Source organism: Phascolarctos cinereus, unplaced genomic scaffold, assembly GCF_003287225.1.
Source record: "Phascolarctos cinereus isolate Bilbo 61053 unplaced genomic scaffold, phaCin_HiC Scaffold_3;HRSCAF=262, whole genome shotgun sequence".
In the NCBI taxonomy this organism is placed as follows: Eukaryota; Metazoa; Chordata; class Mammalia; order Diprotodontia; family Phascolarctidae; genus Phascolarctos; species Phascolarctos cinereus.
In genome coordinates this window covers 77,108,526-77,134,333 of record NW_027555736.1, presented here as the reverse complement: position 1 = coordinate 77,134,333, position 25,808 = coordinate 77,108,526, and the positions used below count along the sequence as shown (strand labels likewise).

At 39.0% G+C, this 25,808-nt stretch overlaps 1 pseudogene across 1 annotated transcript; it reads right to left on the bottom strand.

Annotated features, from left to right (window-relative positions):
• Window positions 1-1,538: 1,538 nt before the first annotated feature.
• LOC110203882 (cytochrome P450 2C19-like) lies at window positions 1,539-20,095 on the bottom strand (annotated as a pseudogene). Its single transcript, XR_013485230.1, has 9 exons — window positions 19,638-20,095; window positions 17,557-17,719; window positions 15,627-15,777; window positions 13,349-13,508; window positions 12,553-12,729; window positions 9,619-9,760; window positions 8,699-8,886; window positions 4,051-4,192; window positions 1,539-2,584 (listed from the first exon to the last, which is right to left on the bottom strand). The product of XR_013485230.1 is annotated as a cytochrome P450 2C19-like (transcript).
• Between the last annotated feature and the right edge of the window lie 5,713 nt (window positions 20,096-25,808).

The following is a 25,808-nucleotide window of genomic DNA, read 5'->3' as shown; positions in this document are numbered from 1 at the left end:
CCACGTGTACAAAAATATTTATAGGTAACTCTTCTTGTGGTCACAAAGAATTGGAAATTGAGGGGATGCATATCAATTACAGAATGGCTGAACTAGTTGCCATATATGAGCACAATGGAATAATACTGTGCCATAAGAAATGATGAGCAGGAAGAGTTCAAAACATTCTGGAAAGACTTACATGAACTGATGCTGAGTGAAATGAGCAGAATCAAGAGAACATTGTACATGGTAACAGCCACGTTGTGTGATGACTGACTTTGATAGACTTGGCTCTTCACAGCAATGCAAGGATCTAAGACAACTCCAAAAGTCTCATGATGGAAAATTGCTATCCATACCCAGAGAAAGAACTGTGGAGTCTGAATGCAGATGGAAGTGTAATATTTGCTCTCCTTTTCCTTTGTTGTTTTGTTTTATTGCTGCATTACCATGATTACTCCCATTAGTGGTAATTGTTCTTTACAACACGGCTAATGGGAAAATATGCTTAAAATGATTGTATAAGTAAAGACTGTATCAGATTGTGCACCATTTGGGGTGTAGCGGAGAGTAGTGGGAGAGGGAGAAATTTTAAAACTCAAAGTCTAATGGAAGTGAATGTTGAAAACTACAAAAAAAAAATAATCCAAAAAAGTGCCAAAATCTCACTATGCTAGATTCTATGGATGAAGAACTTGCCTCCAGAAAACAATTGGAAGAGTAATTGTTACCCTTTTTATCAGTATATAGAGAATTACAGACCACTGGGTGTATTTTTTCCTTGATATGATAACAGATATTGTTCAGCATAAAAAGATGAGTATAGAGTTACTAATAACAAGCTAGATTAATGCACATGTAATGATAAGCCTTTGAAAAATATTTGTATCCATGGAGGATGAGCACCTGGGCACATTACCTCTACCTGACGTGGACTAGTTGACATTGATCTCTGGACACTTTTTCATTTAGAAGGCTAGAAGAGGGATGGGCAGTGTAGAGTGGGCAGGCAGCCTGGAGCCTGAACTTTGCCTCAGAAGGATTTGGGTTTTCCAGCTGAAAAACTCTGTATACTCCAGCTGAAAATCCTCAGGCAGATGTAGAGTTGATTGGAATTAAATCCCTATGGTATCCTATTTACTACCTTCAATCAATCAATCAATCACTGTAATGTGTATGTCAAATAGTTCCTTTCCCCAAATCCTGAAATGATCTGGCCTCCTTGACTTTATATTGTTACAAAGGCCATCTCCTCCATAGAATACATTCCTCACATTCTATCCAATGAATCTTCCTTATGCATAGATCAGGTCAATATTCAGCTCACTTTTTGTTTACCAAGTAAAGTTCAAACTCATCTTCCTGACATCCAAAGCCTCTTTTCCTTTACAAGCTTTTCTCATATAAAGTTCCTTCCAACACTCTATACTTGAGCCAAATTGGACTGCTCAAATGTGTTCTCTATTTTTTTGACGTACATACGTTTTAATTAGAGTAGGCAGGTGAAATGCATAGTAGTAATGGTGGTAGTAGTAGTAGTTGTTGTTATTGTAAAAACAATAATGCTTGCAGCTAATATTTATATAGCAATTATGATGTGCCAGACACTGTGCTAAATGCTGAACAATTATAAATTCCTTTGATCCTCTCACAACAACACTGGGAGATAAATGCTATGATTATGCCCATTTTACAGATAATGAAACTAAAGGAAATAGAGATGAAGTGGCTTGCCCAAGGTCATATAGACAGTAAATGTCTAAGATGGATTTTAACTCAGTTCCTCCTAAATCCAAGTCCTACAGTCCTCTTCATGGTGCCACCTCGATGCCATAAAACTGTGAGTGGTAAGGCTCCCATAAGAGTGGGATATATGTACGTGTTCAAGTACATAACTTGAGACATTTAAGGAGTAGAAAAGAGATTCTAACCCACTGGGAGTTCATAACTGCACACAAATATGGGATAAAGGCCCTTCTATCAAGAAGCTTAAGATGAAGTAAAGAGCACAAAACAGGATCAACTAACACGTCTTAAAGAATGCACAACATAAGATGGGTATATAATTCAGGCATAAATTGTGAAATACAGATTGTAAGTGCTAACAAGGTCACAGAAATATGGCATCTAAATTGTGATGTGAAGCATGGAGAGGATTTCAATCAGTGAAGTTGAAGAGACAAGAAGAAATATTCCAGGAACATGGAATTTCTGGGTAAAAAGGAATTGGGGAAAATTAAGTCATGATTTTGGCAAAAGTCAAAGGGAGTATTAGAATATGAGAGAAGGAAATAGTAGGCTGAAATCATAGAGGGCTTCCATTGTCAATGGAATAAATGGAATGGCAATGGAATAAATACAGCTTCTTCATACCACATGGGGAAACTCTAGAGCAATTGGAACTAAGGGTGGTCCTTCACATGTTTTAGGAAGGTAGAAAGCACAGCTCATAGTAGCGGGGCAGATGGCCAGACACTGCAATTGGGGTGGTGTCATATCTTCTGGGTCAATGGGAGATTTCAAGGTAAAATTCTGTAAAATGGAGTAAAAAACAGAAATAATTCCATTCGAGCCAGGCTCTCACCAACACACATCCGCTTTCCTGAAAGAAATAAAAACAAGGATTAGATATTCACAGACTTCTAACTCATTAGACCACTTCTTTGGACTTTAGGTACTCACTAACACTCAGTGGCATTAGATTAAACATTCTATGCATTCCTTTCCTCTCTGGTCCTTGACTCCTTTGAAAAGCCTGTTCCCCCTCAACAGAGATTGAAGACCTCCTGTATGCTCTCTCTAAATCAATCCCCTGAACCAGAGCAAGTCCTGGGATTTATATTCAGAGGAAAGGAATCATCACTTTGGTGAGAAAACAATCACTCATTTATAATCTCAAGAACTAAGTTTATGGCTACCCAGAGAGACTGCAATGGGGAAAGGTGGCAGAACAATGCTCAAAGTTCCCTTTCGGAACCTCCTATCACCATTCTGGACAGAAACACCTCTGGAGTCTACCCTACAACTTCATGGCCATCCAGCCACTTGTCTTAACTACTCACTCCTAGCTCTAATCCAAGTATTAGAACCAACTGAGAGGAATAGATGAAGACCACAATGTCGGGGGTAGTTAGCTGTCTGACAATATTCATGCTGCCAGAACTAGACTTGGCTATCACCAACATTACCTGATGACTAACAGTTTACCACAAGAATTGAAGGGGAAAGGACAAGACAGACTATCATCTATAATTTTGTACCAATACATTCCCATTAGAATGTACATAAGTAGGAAAGGTGTTTTCATGTGTCCCAGTCAAGAGTCACATTTCTACAAAATCATAAACTCTAAGATTACACCTTGAGTGACCTTAACCATAATGGCACCTGAGCAATGAGCCTTAAAGATTACCCAACCTCCTTTCTTCATTTGATAAAGTTCAAGATTATTCCATACAAACATAAAAGCCAGGAAGTCTTTATCTGACAAGTAGCTCCAGGTTGAGAGTGACTGGGAGGACAGTTTCCAATATGAAGGGGGTGGAGTTAAGGGACTTTAGTTGTGGGTCTGGATGCAGAACAGAGTGGCCACCATGTCAGTTCTACCTCTTTTTGGGATAAGCTCAGACAACTACCCTCAAACCCAATTGATTTAGTTGATGAAGCTTGGCCTAAGAAGAATTAGAAGAATGATGTACCATAAGGGGCAGCTAGGTAGAGCAGTTGATAGCGTTCTGGCACAACCTGAGTTCAAATCTGACCTCAGACACTTGACACTTACTAGCTTTGTGACCCTGGCCAAGTCACTTAACCCCGATTACCTCAACAAAAAGAAAAAAAAAAGAATATACTGTGTCTCCACCCTACTTTTTGGTTTTAGAACTTGGTAGGACCATAATGGTCACCTAATCCAACTCAATCTTTTGACATATAAGTAAACTGAAGTCCAGAGAAATGAATTAATTTGACCAAGGTCACACAGGTAATAAGTAGCAAAGATGGATTGAAACACAGGTCCTCTAAGTTATCAATCCATCTTTGATACACATATTTAGATGGATGTCTCACCTGCTGAAAAAGGCATGAAATAGTTGCTCTTCTTAAAGTTGCCACTTTCATCCAGGAAGTGACCTGGGTCAAACTGGTCTGGATGGGGGAACTCTTCATCATCATACAGAACAGAAGATAATACTGGTAATATGGTGGTACCCTGAAATGAGCAGATACAAACAAATAATTAGAAAATAAGAACGATAGACTGTTAGGTTCTTACAGTGGAGGGGAAACCAGGAAAGGTGAGAGGAAATGAGGGAATCTTATTTTCATCGGATTTGGCTTAAAGAGGGAATAAAACACACACTCAATTGGGTATGGAAATCTGTCTTGCCCTACGGGAAAATAGGGGAGAAAGGGGACAAGAGAGCAGGGATGATAGAGAGAAGGGCAGATTGGGAAAGGGGTAATCAGAAAGAAGTACTTCTGAGGAGGGATAGGGTCAAAAGAAAGAATAGAATAAATGGGGGGGCATATACGATTAAGGGAAATAGAGTTAGTTTTTCACAACTTGTCTACTATGGAAGTGTTTTGCATAACTGCACATGTAGGCCTGTATTAACTTGCTTGCCTTTCAATGAGGGTGAGTGGGGTGGGAGGAAGGGAGAAAATTTGGAACCAAAGTTTTAAAATGTTTAAAAAAATGCAACTGGGAAATAAGAAAGACAGGAAATGAGGTAGAGAAATCTATCCTGCCCTACAGGAAAAAGAAGGGAAAGGGGATAAAAGAAGGGGGGGAGGAGAAAGAAGGGTGGGCAGACTAGGGGAAGGGGTATTCAGAATGCATGCCATCTTGGGGTGGGGGAAGGGGCAAGATGGGGTGAAAATATGGAATTCAAAATCTTGTGGAAGTAAATGTTGAAAACTAAAAATAAATAAATTTATATAAAAAAACTTTAAAAAAAAAAAAGAAAATAAGAACCATAGAATGTTATAACTTCAAGAGAATTCAGAATGACTATCTAGTCAAAACCCCTCATTTTGAAGTATGGAAAGAGCCAACATTTTTTTAAACACCTGTGCTGTACTAAATTAGAACTCTGCAATACTATTGGGAGAGATGAAACTGAATTTTGACAACTGGAGTGGCAGAACCGTACCAGTGATTAAAGGACACAAGGAGGCAGATCCCAGCTTAATAAAATTAATAAATTAACTTGTGATCATTAGATCCATCAAAGAAGGAAAGTACTGCCTGGGTAAATAATAAGCACACCAAGTTCAAGCAGATGCCAGATGATCTAAAGAGGTAGAAATGAATTCTGACCTGTGGCAGGATGTTGAAGAATAAAATAATGTCACACGGAAGAATGAGGCAAGAACTGATAAACAAATTGGGAGCTCTTCTTGAAGATGAAGAAATTGGATGCTCTGGGTAAGAAGCCCTTGCTTATACTCTAAAGAATGGTAAAGTAGGTTCACAGGTATTATTTGGTGAGATATCCTGGAAGAAGACAATAGTACTAGTTGGAGATTCCCTATAGAAGAACACTGAAACAGCAGTTTGGTGACAATGACAACAATAGACAGGTCTGCCATATTCTCAGAGGACATATTAAAGGCAAAATGGAGAAACCTCCAAGACTTTTGAAAGGGGATGACTACTAAGCACCTCTGTTGATTCACAGGGGCAAAAACAATACTTCTATAAGGAACCTGGAACCATTTCCAAAGTTTTTGACATTCAAGACAAAAAAAAACGCAAACTAAAAAAGTTAAGAGCACAGGTTGTGTATTCATTATGGCTGGATTTGGAAGCAAAATTCTGAAGGAAAGGCAGATTTCAGAAGTGGATATCTTGTAAGATCATGTTTCAGAATGGATTTGGATTTCTGGACCATACATTCATTAAAATATAGGCATGATAAACCAGGATTGGAATAATGCACCTAGCAAAGACTGGAAGGATTTTTATTTTGATTTGTTACAAATATAGTCGAAAGCTTTTTCAATGCTTAAAGTGTGGCTTAAAAAAAAGGTAGATTGGATATTTTAAGACAAGGAAACAAATTTGATCTCAAATTTATAAGTAGGATATAGTATGATGACATGCTTAACAAGTCTGAAGTTCAGGAAAGAGTTTCTCTTGTTCAAAAGAAACAGGATAGGAAAGAAGTTGGGGTGGTATATGTTGAGAAGATATACTCCTGTGAGGCTATTTAGGAAGCAGAGGAAAGAAGAATGATGAGAAGCCTCTAGGTAAAAGAAAATGGAGGCAGAATCAAGAGTGACATTGTCTTGAGAGTATTCAACAGACCACATGCACAGAGAAGAAATAGACAAGGAATAGAGAAGACAGATTATAATCCCTGTGGTTAAACATGATGCAGCAGTGATAGAAAACTTCAATTACATTCAGATCCTTGAATTTCCTTTCTGTCAAAAACAGGGCAGTTCATAATTCTTGACTTTTCTTAATGACAATTCTGTCCTATAATTACAGTGGAACCAAAAAAGGGAAATTCTTTTATTATTGAATTCTAACCAGCTGAGAGGAACTTGAATAAGATGTGAATAAAGATTTGTACAATCCCTGGGCACAACATTCTTCCTCTGAAGGGATCATGCTGTGTGTAGGGTATGCTATCACACTTGGCACACTTTCTGTGCACACCTATGGAGGGTAATGATGAGAATTTTTGGGAAAGGGACTCCATCTTAGAGTTTATAACAGAGTCAACTAAGTGGCCCAATGGATAAAGTCAAACAGGCCTGCTCCAACCAAATACTCACTAGTTGTTTGACCCTAGCCAAGTCACTTACCCTCTTCAGACTCAATTCCCTCATGCATAAAATGAGAATAATAACAGTTCTCAATGTCAGGGTTGCTATGAGGATAAAAAGAGATAACATTTGTAAACCGATTCACAAACCTTAATGCTAGCTATTATTATTATAACCAAGAAAGACAAGAGTTGTTTTCTAAAAGCACAAAAGAAAACAATTCTGAAAATGTAAGATAAAGGAACATTCTCTAAAGATACCAATGTGGACAAGGTAGCCAGGTGGTGCTGTGCAGAGACCTGAAGTGAGGAAAACCTTAGTACAAATTCGACTCACACACTTACTATCTGCATGACCCTAGGAGAGCCAGGTGCTCTCTAAGATTCAGTTTCCTCACCTGTAAAATGGGCATAGTAATAACATCTACTCCCACAGAATTGTTGTAAAGAGTAAATAAGATCATCTGGGCAAATCAAATCTTAAAGAACTTTATAAAAAGGTATTATTATTAGAGGGAACTGACCAACCAACTTAGATTTTTAAAGACAAGGAAGAGTAAAAAAAGCACGTCACAGTTCCATAAGGATGACAGAAGTGGTAAAGCCCAGAATGAACAGAGGCTGATGAGGCTAACAAAGGGCAACAAGAAGAAGTTTTCTAAAAGTATATTGTGGGAAAGAGGAGGATTAAAGAAAGGATAAAACCACAACCCAGAGGGTAATAGGATGAGGATGACAAATGATAAAGAAGATACAGAACTTCTCTATTTTTCTTTTCCTTTGGTTTTTTTTTTCTGACCATGGAAATGATCCTTGAACTGAAAAGGATAGAATAAATAAATAAACATGGCTAATAGGGATTGAATACCAAAGAGAAGTAAAAAGAAAATGAGGGAGCACCTAAATACCTGTGCAAGAAAAATAGAGCGAAGAGAGTACACTTCAATTTACACTCAGAGTCTAGAATATGTTTATAGAGAGACCATTAATCTAGATAAGGAAGGAAGGAGGAAATGACTGTAGATAAGGAAGTAGTGGTCACAAAGATCTGGAGTGGAATCATCATGATTTCTTTTATTTCTTTTTGAGGATGTTAAGAAACTGGTAGATCAGGAGAATGTTGTAGATAGGGTTTCCTTAGATTTTAGCAAAGTGTTTGATAAAGATTTCCATGTTCTTCCTCTGAAAATGATAGAAATATATAGGTTAGACCATTATACAATTAGATGGATTTAAAACAGATTGACTGACCATATAAAAAGGAGAATTATTGAAGGTTCAAAGGCAGCTTGGAAGTAGGCACTGTTGTACTCTCATACCTTCAGCTCACAAATGAAAATTGTATTCCTTCTAGGAGTCATATTTTAGGAGGATGTTGAAGAGCTGGAGGCTACTGAAGGGAGGGCAACCAGGATGGTAAGAATAACAAGTCCAAGCCATGTGAGGACAGGTTGAAGGATATGGGAACATTTAGACAATAGAAAAGAGGACATAACAGAACAAGAGACATAATAGCTGCTTTCAAGTGTTTTATGAACTTTTAGAGAGAGAGTAACTTTGTTCTGTTTTGTTCCAGAGGACAAAACAAAGAGCAATAGATTAAAGTTATAAAATTGCAAACTTAGGTTTCATGAAAAAAAAAATCCCTCAAGTTAGGGCTGTCCAAGATTAGAATGGAATGCCACAATAAAAAGTGGTTCCACTTCATTGAAAGGCTGCATAAGCAAAGATTGAATGACCACGAGGTGAGCATACTGTAGATGGAATTTTTTTTCAGATTGGGGATAGACAATATGACACTGAAATCCTTTCCAATTCTGAAATTCTGTTATCAATTCTCAGGGATATGGGATGTCCTGCAGTTCCTTCTACCTGTAAGGTTCTGTAATTCAATAGAAGAGAATATACAATCTTGTGTTATACTGAGAAACACTTCTGACCTTGGGGATAAGATATTGTCTAAATTGAACATCTTCTGACACTGCATGGGGCACGTTGTTGGGAATGAGGTCAATGTATCGTTGTATCTCATGTATCACAGCATTGGTATAAGGCATCCTGTTTCTGTCCTCCATGCAGGGACTTCGATCTCGGCCAATCACACGATCAATTTCTTCATGAAGTTTACCTGTCACAATATGAATGAAAATTGATCTTAAAAGCAGGAACAAAAACTACCTTCTCTCATATTTTCTCTGATTTTTCCCCAAGAGCCACATTGGTAAGTAATGGACTTGAACCTCATATTCTGAGAGATAGATAGATAGATAGATAGATAGATAGATAGATAGAAAGATAGACAGATGGGTGAAAATTCCATTTTAGAGTAAGTCAGCTGAGAATCCCTTGATACACCTATGACCCATGCCCTCAAGACAGCTTCAAGCTGTCATTTAAAAAATGCAGGCCAAGCAACACTTGGTTAAGAAAATGAGGAGGGTTCTCAGTCTGCATCTGTTCTACAACTCAGTGTGACCAACCATAGGCCCAAGGTACTTCCCTCTGTGGCTGTAGAGTGACAGGAATCCAGAGGCACCAGCTCCTCCTATGGTCAGGTAGGATCAAGAAGCTATCAGAACCAGTGCCTCTCAATTATTCAGTTCCTCCCAGTTCTAGCACTGGGCTCCAGTCTCTATTCATTTCACTATCTATGTGGCTACCTGTAATAATAACTCACAATTATATACCACTTAACTAAGCAAGGTGGAGGTAGTAGTGGAGAAGGAGGAATAAGCAAACTTGAACATGTAATGACTTAAATACATTAAAATGGCAATAAAAAAGTTTCCAAGGAAAGTCTCAAAAGGACCAGGAACCCCTCTCATGTGGATTAAATTATGTGTATTATCCTTTATCCCACCTTCTATCTCAGGGTATTTCAGGAGAAGCAGGAGTCCATATCTCAAGGTGTTGCTTGTTGTCTCTGTTCCCGCACCAAATAGATCACTTACAGTGCGGACCAAGTTTTCAATGGTAAATTCAGATTGTGGTTGTTGCTTTTCCTAGGAATAATTTGGTATGATTAATGGAAAAGTAAGAGAGGCAGCAGGGCAAACTGGAAAGCATAATGGATTTGGAAGAAGAGGACCTTGGTTTAAATCTCAGTTCTGATATGTTTTTTTTTAATTTTGGGTGGGAGGGAAACAGGGTTAAATGATTTGGACAGGGTCACACAGCTGGTAAGTGTCTGTGGCCAGATTTGAACTCAGATGCTCTTAACTTCAGGGCCAGTGCTCTATCCACTGTGCCAACCTAGTTGCCCCCAATACACCACCAGCTCTGATCTTGACCTTGGGAAAGTCATTTAACCATTTTATATTTCAGTTTCCTCATCTGTAAAATAAGGGAGTTGGATTCAATTACCTCCAAGGTACATTTCAGTTCTAAATCTATGACCCTGTAAATACATTAAATTCGATCAACACAATCCAAAGTAGAACAAGAAGCTAGCAATTATCAAAGCATTTTGGCCCTTGCAGATCTCACATATGGGAGAGAGACAGAGAGAAGAAAGATATGCGGTGAAGGATGGGGGGATATATACAGACAGACAGACAGACAGACAGAAAAAGAGTAGACTTGCAATTTCATTGGCACAGGTAACTTCCAGGTTAAAAAAAAAAATCTGTCTGCCAATGCAAGTCTGCACTTTCTCTGAAAAACTTAAAGTTTCTAGAGAGTTGCCTAGCCTTGGGCACTATAGTGTTAAGTGATTTGCCCAGGATCACATAGACATTTTGTGTCAGAGAGGGACTTAAACTCAGTTTTGCCTGGCTCTGAGGGCAGCTCTTTATCTGCTACATCAGGGGGTCAAACTCTCAGCTCTCAGGCCTCAAGCCACCAACAAAACTGTGTGTGGCTGAAACCACATTAAAATGTAATTGGGAAATGTTTAGTAAAATAAATAAATACACAAAAGAGAATGTTAATTTCTGCATTTTCTAAGTTAATATGAGGCCTACCAGGATCCATTTCTATTCATGTTTGACACAACGGTACTGTATGATACTAACTTGCAAGATATCTGTACCTACATATTATATATCAATCATATCTGTGGGTATACACAAGCAGCTAGGTGGTGCATTGGGTTGAGTTTAAATCTGGCTAACTGCCTGTGTGATCCTGGACAAGTCACTTAACCTTGGTTACCTCAGTTTCCTCATCTATAAAATGAACTAGAAATGGAAAACACGTCCAGTATCTTTGCCAAGAAAACACAAATGGAGTCATGAAGCATTGGACTCAACTGAAATGACTAAGCAACAAATGACAAGCACTGCACACATGTAAGCTCTTGTATTTTCTTGATTAATTCTGTTTCTATGAGTTTAGTGAGATGAACAGGATTTATTAGTTTAGGAAATAAGGAAGGAAAAAAATTATCAACTTCCATATATATAACAATTAATGCAAAAAGAATTCATGTATATTTTCACATTTTATCCTGATCAAAATACTGTGATACAGTTAGTGCTTTATTATTGTTATTTTACTAATGAGGAAATTGAGGTGGTAAATGCTTTGCCCTTGACAATGAGATGTTGATATTGAGGAAAAGTCACGACTGAGACCAGAAATTGAATACATAACAAATATCCAATGGACTAAAGATAAGAAAAGTAAAAAACACAGGAAAAGCGGGCAGGTACTAGGGGGCATAATTCAAGTTGAAGTCAACTAAGGTCTATGCTCACTGTGAGTGGTGGTGGGGGGGAAAGATATGGAATTCTGAAGATTCTCACACATGAAACACAAGAGACTACTGTACATATTAGTTCTAAAAATCTCTTGCTCTGGTCTACATATTTGCCCTCTCCCACATTCCATCATCTACCAATGGGTAGGAATCTGTGGGAGAATATACCTTATGTGCATAGGTTGATGAAGGAAGGATTTTCCTGGTCAGTTATGTTGACACATTGCTAAATTAAATGTTTTTGAATTAATGTGTTTTATGGTTCATGTGATAAGAAAACCATAAGTGATGACCTCAGAGCACACTTCACTGCTGTAAGTAGGTCACTGATCCATTTCAGCATTCCATCAGTGAATCTTTTACCTTCTCCTATGTTTCTCTGGTACTTTCAGGGTTTCATTTCCTCCATATGAATTATATTAGCATATTGTTTTATTCTAGTTTTGCTTCTAATGCGGTGGATTTTTTTTCTTTATGCAACTTTTCAATGATTTTTCTTTCTTTTTGTTTTGCTCTTTGTTGTTTATGGAATGATGGAAAAGTGAGGAGCCTCTAACTCCACTATCTTGACTGTAAAACCCACCAACCTCCCCCCTAGTACTTACCACAGCAGCCCCTCCATTCCAATTAGGCTGCTCAGATTAAAGCTCCCTATTTCCCACTGTCTTTGTAGAGTCCTGAAATGTCCTGCCCAGTCCTCACTGTTAAGCTCTGGGACCTCCTTCAAGTCCCAGACTAAAACCTAACTCTTCCAGAAGGAAGTCTTATGTTAACCCAGTCCAAATATTATCTTTCTTGCTAATTTCAAATTCCTTCATCACTTAAATCCTCAATTTATAATCTATTTTGGCTTTCCTTACACATTCCTGATACTGATTCTTGTCCTTACATGGGCTTTGTCCTGTATGTTGGGTTAGAAATTACATCAGGGCTAGGACCCTGTCTTCTCATTCTTCTCATATAGTGTTCTGGCCATATTATGATTAAAATATGATTATTTACTGCTCTATGTTTGTGAATGTGAATGTCAGCCTCTAAGACACAAGCCATTTCACCTACAAGAAGTGAGATTCAGACCTGCTGCTGACACTCTACCTGCTCCATTTTCATCAGGAAACAATCAATAAAGTCCCGAGGATTGCTGGGATCCAGTGTTCTTTGGTGTTCCTTCACTTCTTCCAAAATAAATTCAAGTATTGATTGCATATTTTTAACTGCTTTGTGATGAGATCCAGGGAGATAATGTACTAGAGATGGAAAAGAATTGTAGACCTAAAAAGAAGAATTTTATCATACTTTATTAGAAAAAGAAAATAATTTTCTACTTAGCACTTGGATCATGTTGAGAATAGGCTGAGTAAGGTGGGACAAGTGCCCTTTGGAAAATAGTGACTTTTCTCATCATTTCCTATAAAATGCCCTAAAAATTAGCATTCTGTTCCTTGGTTGCCTGAAACTGCCTTGGCTTTCACTCTCAATTCTTACTTCCAACAGAAAAGTTCTCATCCTTTCTCATTTTAGGTCTTCTAAGAGCTCAGCCTACCACCTTCCATTGGGACAGCTAACTCATCTGCTAACTGATCCAAATCGGGTGCACAAGGGAAAAGTCAGCTTGTCTCTAGTAACATGAATTTTAACATTCAGTCCCTGTGACCAGTGGGTGAACTACTCCAGGGAGGGGCCTTATAATGTCCTCAAATCAGACCACATAGGGTGACCTTTTCTGTCTTTAGTCCTTGTCAATGAAGAAGAAAATGGGAACCCATTCCAACATGGCACTATTGTACCTCCCAATGGAATGAATGATGAACTCTAGCCTAGCTGCTTGTAGTAGTTTCTTTGAAGTAATTAAAAAATATTCTGAGCTCCAAAGAGAGAACAGTGGTCTCACCTTCATCCATGGGGAACTTAGATCTTGATGTTTTCATTCAAAAGCTTCATTAAATATAGAAATTTCTGGTCTTTATATTCAAAACATTTCTGGAAAATGATAGAGCAGATTACATTACAAGGAGCACACTCAAGGATGAATGTGGGGTCACATGGTAATCCTAAAGGAGAAAGAGAGAAAGAAAAACTTTAATACTAGCATTGTGATTGAAAGGAAGATTTGCCTGCCTTTAGGTAGGACCTGACTGTCCTCCTTTCCCTTCTAGTTTACATTCTAGCTTGGCACAGCAAGGTTCAAAATAAACCACCCTTTATGAAGCATCTGATTTCATCCACATGAGAATCCTAAGTGCAAATAGGATAATTCCCATTTTATAGGTGAGGTTGCTGAGGCTCAAGAAAATCAGCTGATTTATGTGCCACAACTAGGAAGGATCAAGATGTGGAATGCAACCCAAATTCTCTCCTGTCCCCAAGTAAACTGTTCTTCTTACCATGCACCATCCCTTCCCATTTCTAAATCCATATTCATCACCTCACTATAACCAACTTTTACTTTCAGACTTCGTGTCTATTTTTAAATTATATTTCACTGTATTTCAATCATTTATCCCAGCATGAGGGTTGCAGGCACTGGTCTGGAAGCCTTGCTATTCCAAATGCTCTTAGGTTCAGGGTTCTGGGTTGTGAAAGGATTGATAATGTCAAGGTGGTGATTCTAGGTTTTCTTGACTGGCCTCTCGTCTCTCCCTTAGGATGCCTCACTGTTTTAGCAAGGCTGTCCCATTTGCCTTATGAATAGCAATTGGCTGGCAGCTGGTGGCAATGGACAGTCCCTTTTCCACAGGAGTTGCTTTCTCAGGTGAGAGCGATCAGGGCTGCACCAGGACCAGTGGTCTAGAGCTTGCTGCCACCCCTGTGGCCCTCATGCGTATGTACCTATTGGTAGCAGCTGGTCATCAGTTGTTGCTAGTGGTAAAGAGAAATATGGGCCCCTTCTCCACAAGGTAGCTCCTGTGGACACTGGTTTTGCTGTTTCCCAGTCTCTTGGGTTTGGAGGTCCTGAGCTGCCTCCATCAGGGTCAGAGGGGAGATTGTGGTTGAGGTGGTGGCTATACTAAAGAGGCCCAAGGACAGAGTCTTGGAGATATTCACACTCAGGGACTGAAGGTGGATAGTGATCCAGCAAAAGAATATTGAGAAGCAAAAATCAGCCCAAAGAACCAGTGGAGAACAGCATGATAGAGGTGAGGGAGAAGAGAGTATCAATCAGCCAATCTGCCAGCAGTCACTTAGCTCTTACTAGGCTCTGTGCTAAGCACCAGGGGACACAGACAATAGTAAGACAGCCCTGCCCTCAGAGGGCTTACATTATACTGAGGGAGGCAACATCTACACAAAAGTGTGGCAAAAGTCCCGATTCCACAGTAGTGGGGAAGTGCTGTTCTCAGTTTATTCCTATATTATTGCTGGCAAAATTTTCTGGAGTAGCAGAGCACATGCAGCTAATTTCGAGCAACGACTGACAGTATCCTTCTACTGCCCAATTCCTACCACCCAACACACACACACACACACACACACACACACACACACACACACACAGAGTACATATAAGTGTTGCCTTTTATGGTTTAAAAAGTAGTTATTCCATAGAATTTATGGCATCAGCATCCTCTGTGTCCTGTGGCCCCTAAGTTTCAGATTTCATAGAAGGATGACAACCCTTCTGTGAGATAGTTTAGATGTGGGGGAGGGGTGAAGAGGGAAGCATGAAGGGAAACAAGCTTCCAAGAAATGCTGCTGAGTCAGCTCATTGACTTTCTAGCAATGTTCTCAGCCCTGCTTCCACTCCTTCGCTTAGTCAGAAAAACTCTGCACTCCCCAGAATGATCCTAAAGCAATGCCTTCTGCCCCTGGAGTCGTTGACTAAAGGTAATGGAACTGGTGCTGCTACGTTCTTGTGAGCTCTGTTCCATCTGAAAAGGAATACAAACAAGTAAGGTATTCCCTTAAATGTTCCTCACCATGCTGCTTCCTCACAAGATTAGCATGAACTCATTAGCAGAGCTGCACTGCCTCTCATCTCTTCTCTCAGCTGTCTTGACCCTTCAGGGCTTCTAGGAATGACCACATGGCCATGGCATATCCCCAGGATTGGCCAAAAAGTGCAAACATAGTGGTTTCAGACCACTAAGGACCAACCTTAGTCTGCATGAGTTATAAGGGGTAGGACAGATTTTTGTAAGGTCAGTGGTAACAAAGTAAAAACCACCAACCTTTTGTTTTTTTTAACTCCTCCATAAGATTCTTTGCCACTTCTTGGACTCGCTCTTCGATGCTCCTCTTCCCCCATCCCAAAATTCCTCAGGGTCATGAGGGAGAAGCGGCGGATTTGCTTCCATGTTTCTCCATTGCTCATGACAATGCCTAGAAAGGGGAGCAGGAAGAAGAGAGACCTTAGACTCTAAAGATCCTCAAAGTCCATGGCAAAAAGTCCTTGGGCCCTTCAAGCACACCAGTTGTTCCAGGAGAATTGAAGTTTATGGGGCGCCATTTTACTTTCTCCTCTATCTGTACTGTTTCCTGTCTCATTCTGTCTTCATCACAGTCACAAACACATCAGTGGCCCTACACCCACATCCTGCTCCTGGTGATGAAATGGCCACAAAGAGGGAGGCCTAGACAAAGACATAATTTGAGAAACTGAATGGTTATAGGGCAAGTTAGTTAATATCTTTCCGTCTTTTTACACAAGGAACCTAAAAGGTTATGATGTCCTGAAGTCCTAGTCCTCCCACTTCACACAGGTACCAAAAGGTGAGTGAGAGTTTCTCTGTGTTGTCTTTTTGTGGGTTACTAGGTGGTGCAGAGGAAAGAGTACCAGAGATGGAGTCAGGAAATCTCATCTTCATGAGTTCAAATCCAGCCTCAGACACTTACTGTTTATATGATACTGGGCAAGTCAGTTAACCCTATTTGTCTCAATTCCTCATCTGTAAAATTGCCCGGAGGAGAAAGTAGAAAACCAACTCCAGTATCTTTCCCAAGAAAACCCTACACTGGGTCATGTAGAGTTGAACATGACTGAAATGATGGAACAATAAGAGGTACACTTAATAAGAATAGAAAGTTATGACAGCTCAGTAGAAATCCCAAATCGTGTAGCTTTCCTTGGCTTCCTTTCTTTCCCCTAAGTCTGAAACAATCCTACACAGGATTGTTGTTTATGGGGAAGTGATTGTTGAGTCAAAACAAAACATAGCAATCATACAAAGAGTTGTAGTTAATTTGAGTAATGGAAAAGGTGTCACATGCCTTTATGGTACACACATTGATGTAAACATACTAAAGCTTAACATGGCAAATCCTTCTTTCTCTCAATATATAACCCTTCCTACCTTCAGATATCACCCTCTGATTGCAGATGTGGGGGAAACTTCATCTAACTAAACTTATGTTGAGAAATATCCTTTTGCCTGTAATCTTATTTCTATGGGACCTTTATAAAGATCAAATTCATTACCCTCTGCTTCAAGATCCTTCATAAGGGAACATTTGGCCTGCAGTCAAAAGACCTAAGTTCAAATTTAGCCTTAGATACTTATTAGCTAAACTACTCACTCAATATCTTTTTGCTTCAGTTTCATCATTTTGAAAATGAAGAGTAATAATAGCACCCCCTAATGGAGTGGTTGCAAAGAACAAATGAAATAATACTTATAAAGCACTTAACACAATGCCTGGCACATAGTAGGTACTCTATTTGTTAGCTCTTGTTGTAGTTGTTGTTGTTGTTGATTCATTCATTCATTTCCCACCTTGATTTACTCATATGTTCCTACTACAAGTATTCTACATAGCAGATAATGTGTTTGCCTTCTAGTCGGGTTATCAGCAGTCATAATGAAAAAGGTTCTCAGAGCCTTCTCTGTCTGTGTCTCTCTCTGCTGGTCTCTGTCTATCTTTCTGTCTTTTTGTGTTTCACTTCATCCCTTTCTTACTACTTTAAATGGAGACAACATACAACATGAAGCAATGCAGCTGCTGCTATGGACAAAAATATTGGCTCACTACATCCTCCCCAAGAAGCCACAGGTCTGGGGGCTTTGGTATAAAGGTGGGTCTATTTCCACTAATTTCTAGGAATACTATTATTTTTTCTATTCTTGTCTTTCTCTTCTTCCTCTATACCCAGCAGAAACTTACCCATTCCATTGTTAACCAATTTGAAAAGTGGCATAGGTGGTCTATCAGCAAACTTGTCACCATGATCAATCAGAGCTTCTTTCACTGCATTGTACCCATATAACACGACAACACGCTCAACACCAAGTTGCAGAGTGAACACTGGGCCATATTGTTTTCCTAGCTGTGGAAAGAGATGTGGGCAGTAAGGAGAGGGTCATCACTGAATTGGGTGATAAACAGCTGCCATTACTGTTGTTGACCTTATAGAAGAAGTTCTCAATCCACTATCAGCTCCTTCAAAATATTTCTGACATTTATTACAGGGAGGATGATACAAACCATGAAGCCAAACTGAGCCATAGATGGCTTGAAAGGCTAAAAGTTCATCCTGTGCCTTGGGCTAGAAGCCAGAAGACTGGTTAATAAAGCACAGGTTATGATCTCAGTGCAACATACCCAAACTTTTGGAGAGGTTGAACTTATATTTCACAGCTAGGTGCCATAGTGGATACAGCACTGGACCTGGAATCAAGAAGGCTCTGTGCAACATCCAGTTTCAGATACCTAACAGGTTTGCGACTCCAGGCAAGTCACTTAACCTCTGTCTGCCTCAGTTTCCCCATCTGTAAAATTAGGATAATAACGACACCTAATTCTAACGGTTCTTTTGAGAATAATAAAATAATATTTATAAAACATTTGGCAAACCTGAAATCACTATATAAATGCTATTATTTTATTATTATTATTGTTGTTGCTGTTGTTGTTGTTGCTGTTGTTGTTGTTATTCATCTAAAGCTTTGAGAATAACAGATTTGGAAATGGGTACAATGCTGTCAGTGAAATCCTGGAGCAGAAAAGGGTGCACATTCCAATACAAATCCTACAAACCAGTATCATTGAATCATAGGCATACATCCAGAATAAACTTTGGAGATCATTTAAACCCTTTTTTCGGTCATGAACTCTTGCAATAGGCTAGTAAAGCCTATCTACTCCTTTGAATGATATTTTTAGATTGAAATACATAGGATTACAAAGGAAATCACTTATATTACAATAAAATAAAGATGTAATTTTCCCATCCTAACTCACAGAACCTTTGAAATATATCTACAGACCCAATGGGATTTCATGATCCCAAGATTAAGAACTCTTCTAAATCAATCATAATTTTATATATGAGGACACTGAGGCCCCAAAGATCAGGATAGATCTGGGAAGAATTTGGTAAAAAAAAAAATCATTTGTTTATTAAGCTACCAGGTAAAAATGAGAACATAATTTTATATTCACATATTAATCTCAATCTTTTCTCACAACTCTGTGAGGCAGATAGGATATTTTTTTTTATAAAATCCTCATACAGACATAGGAAACTAAGATCCAAAGAGGTCATCATGACTTTTCTGAGGCACAAAGCTAGTGATTATCAGAATCTGGACTTGAAGTTCAAATTCAATGACTTTTCTACCACCCCATGTTAACTTTCAAAGGCTTTGAGATCTCAGATCTTAGTTCAGAACTCACTGGTTCTTCTTGAGGCCAGGGTTACTTTTAATCAGCCACACTTAAGATTATATGCAAGGACTGGGGCAGCACACAGACACTGCTTAAGGGTTCCTTTGAAGGATTGTGCAAGGAAAACATTCTCCCCTCTGATCCAACAAATGCTGGAGGTTCTCACCTGTTTGCAGGACCTACTCCTCCCTCAGGCAACAGAAGTAATCAGGCACATTAAATACCACCTTTATTCCTGTGGTAGGCAATGAGCAATTTAAGTGGGACTAATGGCATTTTCTCCTACAACTTCACAGCGCCAATGTGACCAGTGATAGCAGAGGATGGCAGTTGTTCTAGAACTGATTTCATCAATTGCTACAGGAACTTGATGGCACCCAGCTAGTGCTGAAGCATTGGGTCCTGATGGCCAATACAGTGAATCGAAATATAGTCTAGAAAACCTATGAGGTGTCTACCTCCCTACTCTAACGTGCTCTACTCTTTAGAACAAGCTGCTTGAAGACAGTCCTGCAAAACAAACTGAATGCCGCTAGAGTCAGGAATGAAACCAACAGAAGACAGAGCTACTTACTTACCTTGCAAAGAGATTGAGGGATATTCTTAAGGTCCACCTGGAGCATATTGCCAACAATGGGAAGAGGAACAGGACCAGGTGGAAGTTTTCCTCTTCCAAAGCCCTTTCTCCATGATAAAATGAGAAGCAGACATGACATACAGAGCAGTAAGCCAAGAGCAATGGCCACAGATGGATCCATTGACACTCTTCCTTACTGCTAATGCAATAGAAGGCTCAGAATCCGAAGCTGGGAAGGACTGCAAACACAAGGTCAATCAGCTTATAATTCCTTGGCATCCTGATTAAACTTCTGATGGACTTTGGCCTGCCACTAAGATTAACAGAACCCTCCTCTTGTTCTATACTGGTGTATTTTAAAATAACAGGAGCCATTAAATTTGTGGTTTGAAGTTTCACTGATTCATTTTGCTCCTTATGTGCCACAGTTATTTCCCAATATGGCCCTGCCTCCCCTTACAATCAATACCTTCAAAAAACATTAACAAAACTAATGATATTAGGACTTTGACAGTGTATGTCACATACCATAGTACATTACCACTCTGCTGCTAGAGTGTTTCTTAATCTGTTCTAAGATTGAGGCCACTTTTATAACATTAAAAATCTCATTGACCGGTTGTTGTTTGTCCTTCATTCTTGAAGAGGATCATGACTTCAGGGAGGGGATGCAGTGAGCTTTCCTTTAAATTATAAATAATTTTCTCTAAAGCCATCAGCAAACATTATCTGTGATGGCTATAAATCAGGAACTTTTTCAGTAAGATCTTGGGCAAAGCAACAATGTCACTGTTATTCAATCTTATTCTAGAAATGCTAGTTATAGCAATAACAAAAGGGAAAGCAATTGAAGGAATTAGAATAGACAATGTGGAAACAAAACTATCAGTCTTGGCGGGAAATATGATTATAAACTTAGAGAATTCTAGAAAATCAACTAAAATTAATTAAAATAATAACTTCAACAATGTTGTGAAATATAAAACATCAGCATTTATATATATTACCAAAAAGGTCCATCAAGAAGAGATAGAGAAGTTGCATTTAAAATTACTGCTTATAGTAGAAAATCCTTAGGATTCTGCCTGCCAAGAGAAAACCAGGAACTATATGAACACTTTTCACACAAATAAAGTCAGATCTAAATAACTGCAGAAATATTAATTGCTTACAAGTAGGACAAGCCAATATAATAAAATTGAAATTTTTACCTAAATGAATTTACTTATTCAGTGCCACACAACCAAACTATCAAAAAGTGATTTATAGAGGTAGAAAATATAATAACAAAATTCATTTTGTAGAACAAAAGATCAAAAATATCAAGAGAATCAATGAAAAACATTTCAAAGAAGGTTAACTGGCAGGGCTAGATCTCAACTCTACTACAAAGGGATGATCATCAGAATAGTCTGGTATTGATTATGAAATAGAGTGGTGGATCAGTGGAATAGGTTAAATACATAAAACATAGAAATAAATGATCATAATAATCTAAACAACCCCAAGATCCAAGCCTTTGAGAAAAGAACTCACGATTTCACAAAAATTGCTGAGAAAACTTGAAAGCAGTTTGGCAGAACATAGGTATAGAACAACATCTCATACCATATACCAAGATAAAGTCAAAATGGACATAAAGGGTGATCTCATAAGCAAAGTAGGATAGCATGGAATACTTTCTCTGTTAGATTTATCATTAAAGGAAGAATTTATGACCGCATAAAAGCTAAAGAGCATTATGGGATGTAAAGTTGGCAATTTTATTGCATTATATTAAAAAGTTTTTGTGTACACACACATATATACACACACAAAGAAAATGCAATCAATATTAGAAGGAAAGCAGGCAACTGGGGGGGTGAGCAAATTTCTCTGATATAGGCCTCATTTCTCAAATATATGGAGAACTGAGTGAAATATCTAAGAATATGAGTCATTCCCCAATTTATAAATTGTCAAAGGATATAAACAAACAGATTCCAGATGAAGAACTCAAAGCTATATATGTTCATACAGAAAACATTCTAAATTAGTATTGATTAGAGAAATACAAATTAAAACAACTCTGAGAAACCACCTCATATCTATCAGATTGACTATTACAACAGAAAAGGAAGATGGCCAGTGTGGGAGGGAATGTGGGAAAATTGGAATATGACTGCACAGTTGGTAACAGTGAACTGTTGTGAACTGATCCAACCATTCTGGAGAGCAATTTGGAACCATGCCCAAAAGGCTATAAAACTGTACATGCCCTTTAACCCAGCAAAACAACTTCGAGGCCTGTATCTGAAAGAGATTATACAAAAGAGAAAAGGATTCATACGTACAAAAATATTTATAGCAGCTCTTTTAGTGATGTTAAAGAACTGAAGATTGAGCAAATGCTCACCAATTGGACAATGGTTGAACAAGTCGCAGGATATGATTATGGTGGATTACTACTGTGATATAAGAAATGATGAGCATGATATTTTAAGAAAAACCTTGGAAGATACATTTGAACTAATGCAAAGAGAGGTGTGCAGAGCCAGAATAACTTTGTACACAGTAACAGTAATATTAAACAATGAACAACTGAGACCAACTTAGCAATTCTCAGCAATACAATGATCCAAGACAATTCCAAAGGATTCATTATAAAAGTACTTTCTACCTCCACAGAAAGAACTGATGGAGTTTCAATAATGGTCAAAGCTTTCTTTTTTTACTTTCTTTTTTTCTTTTTCATTGTTTTTTTTTCCCTTTGACACTGTGTATTCTTTTGTATCTTGTCTAATATGGAAATATGTTTTGCATTACTGCACACATATAATATACACACATACATACATACATACATACAAACATACAGGATCTGGAACTTAAAATTTTAAAAATGACTGCTTAAAGCTGTTTTAAATGTATTTAAGGAAAAAAATGAAAGAAATAAAATGGGAGAAAAACAAATGCTGATTATTTACTAGTGATTCTCAATTTAAAGAATCCAATAACAAAAGTTCCCAGAGAAGAATTTCCTCAATGGGTTCCTGCCAATGTAAGGGCCCAATACTTATCCCAGGCAAGGTCTCACATATAAGACCTTATAAACTCTGTATGAGGGAGGGTGCTGAGGCCCTTCCCTCACAGGGAGGAGCACAGCAGCTCATCATCCTCAGTAGCCACTAAAAGTGAAAGAGACCAAGTGGCCTCCAAGGGAGTCTTTTGTGTGTATTCTGAGTGCACTCAACATCCATGTTCTCCCAGGACTACAGCTTCAATGGCCAGTCCCTGGTTATGGCAGGAAGAAAAGAAGGAAGAAAAGAAGGAAGAAAGGAAGGAAGGAAGGAAGGAAGGAAGGAAGGAAGGAAGGAAGGAAGGAAGGAAGGAGGGAGGGAGGGAGGGAAGGAAGGAAGGAAGGAAGGAGGGAAGGAAGGAAGGAGGGAAGGAAGGAAGGAAGGAAGGAAAGAAGGAAGGAGGGAAGGAAGGAAGGAGGGAAGGAAGGAAGGAAGGAAGAAGAAGAAGGAAGGAAGGAGGAAGGAAGGAAGGAAGGAAGGAAGGAAGGAAGGAAGGAAGGAAGGAAGGAAGGAAGGAATGGAGGGAGGAAGGAAGGGGAAAAGGGAGAGAGGGAGGAGGGAAGGAAAAATGAGGAAAGGAGAAGGGAGGAGGTATAAGAGGACTCTATGGGCAAAAGATTTCATTTCTCTAATGGAAATATGAGGTGAGGCTGTGGGTTGTGAGATGTCCAAGAAGGGGGACCTCTGAGAGACTTGAGGGGGACCAAAAAGGGAAAAACCATAGCAGTAAGGTAGTTAATTATGGAGGTATAAGAGGATTGCTCTGCCACAGTGAGGGCCCAAATGAGATGATATGAAAATTCTGTAGTGGACCCAGTAGGAACATTCTCATGATTTTCTCTAGCTTCATTCATTAGCCCTGGAGTAAGGGCAAAGGAAGTAAATGGTGGGAATAATCTTACCCAGACTAGGAGTTGGCATGGTAAGACTGGAGAAAAAGATAAGGAATTTTGAATTAAACATTAACAAACAATAAGTGCAAAACAGAGAGCAATAAAGTTTATTGTTGCAATCCCTTGTACTTCAATGAACCCAAGAAGGGATTACCTTGAAAGCTTGGGGTGGAGGGGGGGAAAGGTTATTGACTCAAAGGGAATAAACAGTTACATAGAGCTTACTAGGTACTAGACACTGTACCAAGTATTGTACAAATATTATCTTATTGGATTCTCACAACTGCTTTGTGAGATGGGTGATGTTATCCCCATTTTACAGTTGGGGAAAGTGAGGTTAAGTGACTTGCCCAGAGTCACACAGCTAGTAAGGGTCTCAGTTCTTCTCAACTCCAGGCCCAGCATTCTCTCCACAGTACCACCTTAGTGGCTAGCTTTATACTAGGATACTATGTCTTAAAAAGCTCTAATTTCTAAAGGGATTATCAAATTTATAGTTCAGATCCTAATTGGTTCAGAACCCTAATAATATAACTTCAGGCATCCTCTTGCTAGATCATTTGTATCTTGTGTTTCTTTTTCCTTTCTGTTTGTAAACATGATTGTGTAGGCTATGTCAGTCAATTAAAATTTATTAAGTATATACCATGTAAGAAACACTGCTAAGTGCTGGGGATACAAAAGGAGGCAAAAGACAATCCCTGTCCTCAAGGAGCTTACAGTCTAATAGGAAGACAACAAACCATTGAATTTGCATGAGCAAACAAGCCATATACAAAATAAATAGAAGATAAGCACAAGAAGGAAGGCACCAGAATTAAAAGGGGTTAGGAAAAGCTTCCTATACAAGGGGGGATCTTAGTTGGTACTTAAAGGAAGCCAATTGGTGGTGATGAGCAGGGAGAGCATGATAAGTATGGAGAATAGCCAGAGAAAAGGCCCAGAGACAAGAGATGGAGCACCTTTGTTTGTGGAACAGTGAAGAGGTTAGGTTCCCTATATGAGAGGGCATGGTGAGAAGTTAGGTGCAGGAAGACAGGAAAGAAAGGAGGGGATCAGGTTATGAAGGCCTTTGAGTCCCAAACAGAGTATTGTGCATTTGATCCTAGAGAGGATAGGAAGACGCTAGAGTTTATTAAGTGGGGGAGGTGACATACTCAGACCTGCACTTTAGGAAAATGATTTAGGTAGATGAATGGAAGATAGATTGGAGCAGAGAGAGAATGGAGGCAGGTAGATCAACTAGCAGATTATTGCAATAGTCCATGAATGAAGGGGGTAAAGGCCTGTACTAGAGTGGTGGCAGTGTCTGGGAAAAGGGGCTATTGAAGAGACATGTAAAGGTGAAATAGGCCTTGGCAAAAGATTGGATATGGGAGGTGAAAGATAGTGGATATCCCAGGATGGCATCTAGGCAGAGAGCCTAGGAAAAATGGTGTTGCCCTCTATGACAATAGGGAAGTTAGGAGGAGGGGAAGGGCTTAGGGGGAAAAGATAATGAGTTCAATTTTGGACAGGTTGAGTTTAAAACACCTGAAAAGCAACAGGAGATGGGAAATTGGAGGTCAGCTGACACATTTGGGTAGAATAGGTAGATTTGAGAATCATCAGTATAGAGATAATAATTAAACCCGTTGGAGCTGAAGAGATCACCAAGTGAAGTGGTATAGATGGAGAAGCAGCTCTGATAGAATTCTCTGGGACACCTACAGTTAAAGGGCATTTTCTGCATGAGCATCCTGTGAAGGAGACTGAGGAGCACACAGATGAGTAGGAGAATCAGAAATGGTGTCTTGAAAACACAGAGAGAAGAGAGTGTCAAAAAGAAGAGGGTGATTAACAGTATCAAAGTTTGCAAAGAAGTTGAGAATTAAGTTTGAAAAAAAGACCATTGGATTTGGCAACTGAGATCACTGGCAACTTTGGAGAGAGTAATTTTGGTGGAATGATGAGGTTGGAAGCCAGATTGTAAGTGTTAAGAAGGTGAGAGGACCTGAATTAGAGGCATCTATTGAAGACAGACTGTTGAAGGAGCTTAGTCACAACATGTGAGAAAGACATAGAACTATCATTAGTGGAGATGGAATAATCAAGTGTTTGATTTGAGGCTGAGAGAGACATAGGCATTTTTGTAGGTAGTAGGGAAGGAGCCAGCAGAAAGGGAGGGATTGGGGAAGACAGAGGTGAAAATCTGTTCAAGGAGATGGGATGAAATAAAAT